At 35.9% G+C, this 7,799-nt stretch overlaps 1 pseudogene; it reads left to right on the plus strand.

The window, feature by feature from the left end:
- The first annotated feature begins 258 nt into the window (after positions 1 to 258).
- LOC138142748 (DEP domain-containing protein 1A pseudogene) overlaps positions 259 to 7,799 on the plus strand; it is a 27,145-nt pseudogene continuing 19,604 nt past the window's right edge.

Consider the following 7,799-nt stretch of genomic DNA (forward strand, 5'->3'; position numbering starts at 1 on the left):
AGCTCTTAATGGACTAATCAGCCACAACTGAACACACTGTAAGTCGATGACAAAATTATGATTTCACTGAACTTTTTGAGTATGAAGGACAAACAATATCAGATGAGAGGGACTAGCAAATGAAATGATCAGGAATTGTCTCATGTGGCATGAACTGAACTTTTGAAGGAAAGTTGAGATTCTAAGAGTGAGTAGTGAGTGTATTCCAGCCATGGAAGATCACCTGTTTAAAGGCACAGAGATGATGGGTGGAACATAATGGGTGAGCAACAGCAAGAAGGCCAGTTTAACCAAACTACAGATGGAGTGAAAGGAAGTAATAAATAAAAAGACTAGGTATTTAGATTGTAGCTCAGTTATGAAGGACTTGAATTGACAAAAAAGAGAATATTGTCTTGAACCATAGATGTAAGAGAGAGACACTGGAATTTATTGGACAAAGAAAGGATCTGTCTTTGACCTGTGCTTTAGAAATATCACTTTAGTTATTCTATGAAAGATGGATTATACTCTAAACTGGTGCCAAACCAAGTCAACATGTATATTCTCTTGGCAAGAATATGTATTGATTGACTGAGATAGGTTCTGGACTGTTTTAGACTCTGTGATACTAGCTTTACATCAGTTAAACTTCTTGAGGATATAGTGATATCAATGTCTTTATTTTTTCATTTATTTCTCATTTTTAAGAATCAACAATTTAATTAAATTGGTTAGGTAGAAATTGCTATAATCTTTCATCTATTCCATTTTGATCATTTATTCTTTTTGGCTTTGATTTTGATATATATATATATATAATATTGACTGCCAGCTCAAGTATACAGAAGGATGATTAGGAAGGCCTACCACATGATTAAGAAGTCATTTACTATTTCTCAAGTTTATTTTTTAAGGTTCTTTCTCTTGTTACTCTTCTTTTTACTTTTGTTGTGATATTATTTAGTCTTGCCAGTGCCAGAACATTAGAATTCTCTTGGAGAGTGGACTCATAATATGGAGACAAGAGATTTCTGATAAATACACTGATTATTGCCTTCTTGTGTTTCTGAAACCTGAAAAATGTTTTCCACCCTCTGTAAATGTATTTGAATTGAAATCACTAAGAATTAAGATGCATATTGTGTTGGCTTGGGGGAACTTATCAAGTTCTTTATATTTTTTTCAATTAACTATAACAAATTATCTTGTTGGTGGCCCTTTTTGCTCATTTTAATCATGAGAAAGCAATGGGAAGGAACATAGAAAACATATGAGTCAAACCATTTATTTTGTAGATGAAGAAACTAAGTCTTAGAAAGTTTAAGTGCCTAGCCACTGTCACACAGCAACAGAATTTAAAGCTAGGTCCTCTGATTACAAATTCAATGTTCTTTTCACTGTGTGGTTTTCTGTCAAATGTCCCATGAAGTTATATTTCTTATTGCTTTGGGGCAAAGGATGAAAGCAACTCTGACAGATTCTTTATTTGTCTCCTATAAGATATTGTGTGTTGAAATATCTTTCTATTTACATGCAATTTTTTTGAGTGTACTGGTTTCATTTATAGCAAGAGTATCAATATTGATGTGGAGTAATTCTTCCCGTAAACACAATCCCACTAGACATTGGATAAAAACACCCATAATTAAAATAATATTTTAGGTGATGTAAAGTCTCATGTTTTAAGTACCCTCTTTCCTTTTTATGCAATTTTTCTATAATCACTTTAAGAAACTGAAAAGGGTGATGGATCCCAAATGCAGCATAGAAGCAGGAGAACTCCATATGCCCCCTCCATAAACACCTAAAATACTTAAAATGAATCTAAACAAACTTTAGGGGTACAAAACCCACAAAGTGAGAGAGAGAAACAAACCTCCCACTGAAGACAACCCAGCAGACCAACAAACAGGACAAATCCGTTGCAGCATGCAGGGAGCCAAGCTCAGCCTCTTGTGAGTATGGCATTTTAGCTTTAGGGAAGACATGACCAGCACCAGCTGGAGGGACTTAAGGAGAGTGGATCACAGCAGTGTTGTCAGTTTCCAGAACTATTACCCCATAAATACCAAAGAAAAAGTTAGAGTTCAGTGTGGATTTTGTGGGAACAGGTTTTTTGGAGTGTGGTCTGGCCTCTTTTCCCGGAGGGAGAAGTGATTGAGGCCACCATCAAGTGGCTGCTTCAGAGTTCCTGGCCTGTAGATTGTAGGGAGACAAAGGAACCAGTCTGAGGGTTGATTGCTCTTGCTTTAACCTGCTTGGATCTGAATTTCTGTCTAAGGTGGAGGTCCTGGAGAGTGTGAGCAATGTGCCAGAGCCAGTGGAGGCTTCTGTGAGGGCACACAACTAATAGCTCTGGAAGCCACAAAAACCCTAGCAATTTGGAACAAAGCTCTCCTCTCTAGAAGCAGAGTTCTACAGTGGCAAAAAGCTCAAAAGTCAAGTAATTGAGTGGAAATATGAGGAAGCAAAGGAAGAAAAGGAAGCACAGCAATCCAAAATTGTATTCCTTTTTTTAGGGACAAAAAGGATCAGAGCAAGGAAAAGGAGAAAGACAACAAAGACAGAACTCTTGCACCAAAAGCTTCCAAGAAAAATATGAATTGGTTACAGGCCATAGAGGAGCTTAAGAAGGACTTTGAAAATGAAGTAAGAGAAGTGGAGGAAAAATTGGGAAGAGAAATGACAATGATGCAAGAAAATCACGAAAAGAGAGTCAACAACTTGACTGAAGAAAATAATAGCTTAAAAAAATAGAAAAACTCAAATGGCAAAAGAGGCTCAAAAATCCAATGAAGAAAAGAATGTCTTAAAAAGCCAAATTTGCCACATGGAAAAAGAAGCTCAAAAGCTCACTGAAGAAAATTATTCCTTTAGAATTAGGTTGGAGCAAATGGAAGTTAGTGACTTTATGAAATATCAAGATATTATTAAACAGATCCAAACAAACAAAAAAAAATAGAAGGCAATGCAAAATATCTCATTGGAAAAACCCTTGACCTGGAAAATAGATCCAGGAGTGATAACTTAAAAATTTCTGGACTACCTGAAAGCTATGATCAAAAAAAGAACCTAGAAATCATACTTGAAGAAATTCTCAAGGAAAATTGCCCTGATGTTTTAGAACCAGAGGGGCAAATGGAGGTTGAATGAATTCACCAATCACATCTTCAGAAAGATCCAAAAAAAGAAAACTCCTAGGAATATTATAGTCAGGTTCCAGAGTTCCCAGATCAAGGAGAAAATATTACAAGCAGGCAAGAATGAATAATTTGAATATTCTGGAAAGACAATCAGGATAACACAGGATCTGGCAGCTTCTGCATTGAGGGATTGATAGGCTTGGAGCATGATATTCTAGAGGTCAAAGGAGCTGAGATTAAAACTAAGAATCACCTATCCAGTAAAACTGTGTATCATGTTTCAGGGGAAAATATGGTCATTCAATGAAATCAAGAACTTTCAAGCATTCTTAATAAAAAAACAGAGCTTAATAGAAAATTTGATATTCAGATACAAGAAGCAAGAGAAGCATGAAAAGGTAAACAGGGCAAAAGAAATCATAAGGAACTTATCAAAGTTGAACTATTAATATTGCTAAATGGAAAAATGATTATTGTAACTTATGAAACTTTTCTTCATATGAGAATCGTTAAAGGGAATATAAATGTATATATACATATACATGTCTATATAGTAGGGTATATGGGAGTATGAATACATATGTGAGTCTCTGTATATATGTGTACAGGTACACATAGAGGGCACAGGACCAATTGAATAGGAAGGGATGATACTTAAAAGGTGAAATTGACAGGTGAGAGACAGAAATATAATGAGAAGATATGAGGAGAGACAGAATGGATTAAATTATCTGATGCAAAAGAGGCAAGGGAAAACTGTTTCCATGGAGGTGAAAAACAGGAAGGCAAAAGGTAATGTGTCAAACTTATTCTCATTGAATTTGGCTTAGGGAGGGAATGACATACATACTAAATAGTGTATCTTGCCCTATAGGAGAGTATGGGGGAAGGGCATGAGAGGGGGGACGATTGAAGGGAAAGCAGGTTGGGGATTGAGGGAAGTTGGAAGCACCCACTTTTGAAAAGGGAAAGGATCAAAGTAGAGAATAGGACAAGTTGGGCGGTGGGATAGGATGGAGGGAAATATGGTAAGTCTTTCACAATATATCCACTATGGAAATGTTTTGTTTTAGCTACCCATGTAGAACCTATATTGAATTGCTTATCTTCCCAGTAAGGGTGGTTGATGAGGGAGGAAGAGATATAATCTGAATTTTAAAGTTTTAAAATCAAATTTTTAATATTTATACACACATATACATGTGTATATATATTATTATTATTTTACATGAAACTGGGAAATTAGATATACAGGAAGTAGAGTATAGAGATACATCTTGCCCTACTGGAAAGTCAGAGGGGGAGATGGGGGATCATATAGGAGAGAGCAGATTGGGGGAGGGGCTATGCAGTGGGATCACTGTTTTTGTGTGGTGCGTAGGGAAAGACGGGGCAAAAAATTGTAACTCAAAATCTTGTGGATATGAATATGTAAACAAAAATAAAAATAAAATGTAATTTAAGAAAGAAAAGAAACTGAAAAAGAATGTATAGGACTTATTTCATTTTGTAGCTTTCTTTTTTTTAGGTTCAATATTAAAAAAATATCACTTAGTGGACAACCCACTGGCCATGGGCCTTTTTACACTTAGCAGAGTTGGTCCTCAGACAAATGGCACATAGTCTCTCACTGGGATCATAGTCAATATCTTTGAAGTTTAGTAGAAATTGCCAGAAATTTCATTCTACTGGCAAAACATATTAGAATTTGTGAGGAAGATTCAAAACAGGGCTTATGAAAGATAAATTATAAGCCTGTTATCATTACTGGAATTAAAACACACAACAAAACAAAATTTGAGGCACATGTACTGCCATGTCATTCAGTATTATATATATACATATATATGTATATATATGTATATATACACACACCAAATATGCATGTGTGTGTGCATGTATATGTATATGTATGTATATAGTTTAATGTATGTATGTGTTTATATATCTATATATGCACAAATACATGTGTATGTGTGTGTATATATGTGTGTGTGTTTGTGTGTATATGTTAATTGTATTCTATTGTAATCCATTTTCCCCCACAAAATAAGAAATGTGGTCAAGTAGGAGTTCTCTACACTATTGAAATCAAATGTCTAGACGAAAATACAGTAACAATAATAAATTTTCCTCAAGCTAGGTAGTATGTTTTTACTTGTAACTATGGAGTTTGTTTTTCCTCTGGAAAGGAAGTGTCTTGTATTTTGCCTTTTTTAGCAGCATTAAAAATATTCTTCCACTTGTCTAACATTTCAAGGTCATTTTACAATTGAATTTATGTTCTCTAATATGTTGGCAAATTCCCTAATTGAAGTCTTTAGTATAGTTTATGAACAGAGTCTATTTTATCAACCAAATAATTAATGGAAGCATTAATAGAACCAAATCAGAAAAGAGTCCTGAGAACATCACTTGATCTGCAATCAGTTTGGTGCTAAACGCCTTTTTCAAGATTGCTGCTTGCCTCATCTACTATCACTTAAAATCAATATGATTAAAAATCTTTGTTAATTGTTATTGAGAATATTTGTCAATTGATATTGAGTATCATGCATAACTGATTCACAACCTTTTGTAAAAATTAGAGCATATTTTATATTGACACAGAAGGAATCATATTATTGTGACAGGAATTGTCCCTTATAAAACGTCATTAATTTTCACTCAAGATCCTATAATCTTTGAGGTGGAGCCAACCATGGCAGAATAGAATCACAAATTTGGCATGAGCTCCTGCTCTAATCACTTACAATGCATGTAAAAAAAGACTCTAAACAATCTTTAGAGCTACAGAACCCACAAAGAGACAGAGAGAAACAAATCTACTGCTGAAGGCAGCCTGATGGGTGGACAGGAAGGGTCTATCACACTGAGCTGGGAGTTGAGTGCAGTCCCTTGTGAGCTGCATGATTCTGGCCCCAGGGCAGCCCTGACAAGCAGCTGCCAAAGCAGACTTCAGGAGAGTGAATCACCAGCAGCTGTGGCAGTTTCCATACTTCTCAACCCATAACCGCCAAAGACAAAATAAAAGGTCAGTGTGGAACTCTGTTGGAGCAGGGCAGGATGGAAGAGGATGGTCCATCTCCTGGTGAGAAGCAGCAGAGGCATAGCAAGTGTGCAGCCTGGCTGCAAGGCTGCCTCAGGTGCTTCTGGCCTGCAGATTCCAGGGAGAAAGTGACCATTCAGAGGGTAATCTTTCTTCCTTTAACCTGCTTGGATCTGGATCACAGTCTTGGGTGGTGGTCCTGGGGATGGTGGCAAGTGAGCCAGAGCTTGTGGAGGCTGTAGAGAGTGTACAATCCTAATAGCTCCAGCAGCTTAAAAACCCCCATTGGTTTGGGACAAAGATCTTTCCATTATGGAAGCAGAGTTCCACTGTGGCAAAGAGCTAAAAAGTCAAATAATTGGCTGGAAATATGAGTAAGCAGACAAAGCACAAACAGACTATAAAATTCCTTTTTGGGGACAAAAATGATCAAGGCATAGAGAGGAAGGAAGACAACAAACTCCGAACTCCTCCATCAAAAGACTCCATGAAAATATGAATTGGTTATAAGTCATGGTCCAGGAGTTCAAGAAGGATTTTGAAAATCAATAAGAGAAGTGGAGGAAAATTGGGAAGAGAAATTAGAATAATGCACAAAAATCATGAAAAGGGAGTCAACAGCCTGCTAAAGGAGACCTAAAAATACAATGAAGAAAATAACACCTTGAAAAATTGACTAACTCAAATGGCAAAAGAAGCCAAAAAGACAGAGAGGAGGAGAATGCCTTTAAAAGCTAAATTTGCCATAGGAAAAGGAATTTCAAAAGCTCACTGAAGAGAATAACTCCTTCAAAATTAGATTGGAGCAAATGGAAGCTAATGAATTTATGATAAATCAAAATACTATAAAACAGATCCAAACAAATGAAAAAATAGAAGGCATTGTGAAATATCTTATTGGAAAAAGCACTGACCTGGAAAATAAAATTATTGGACTACCTGAAAGTCATAATCGAAAGAAGAGCTTAGACACCACCTTGCAAGAAATTATCAAGCAAAATTGCCTTGATATTCTAGAACCAGAGGGAAAAATGGAAATTGAAAGAATTCGGTGATCACCTCTTGAAAAAGATCCCAAAAAGAAAATTCCTAGGAATATTATGGCCAAATTGCAGAGTTACCAGGTCAAGGAGAAAATATTGCAAGCAGTCAGGAAGAAACAATTTGAGTATTGTGGAAACACAATCAAGATAAAATAAGATGTAGCAGCTTCTACATCAAGGGACTGAAAGGCTTTGCATATGATATTCCAGAGGACAAAGGATCCAGGACTAAAACCAAGAATCACTTACCCAGCAAAACTGAGTATAAAGCTGCAGGGGAAAATATGGTTATTCAAAGAAATAGAGGATTTTCAAGCATTCTTGATGAAAAAACCAGAGCTGAACAGGAAATTTGATTTTCAAATACAAGAAGCAAGAGAAGCATAAGAGAAGGAAAACAGGAAAATTAAATCATAAGAACTTATTAAAGTTTAGCTATTTACATTCTTACATGGAAAATGATAATTGTAACTCATGAGAATTTTCTCAGTATGAGCATATTTGAAGGGTATATATATGTGTGTGTGTATAGATATATGTATGCATACATATGTATCCATACATATATGTATGTATGCATAC

Source organism: Petaurus breviceps, unplaced genomic scaffold, assembly GCF_028583685.1.
Source record: "Petaurus breviceps papuanus isolate PSGF00001 unplaced genomic scaffold, PetGlider_PUasm1.0 90602, whole genome shotgun sequence".
NCBI lineage: Eukaryota > Metazoa > Chordata > Mammalia > Diprotodontia > Petauridae > Petaurus > Petaurus breviceps.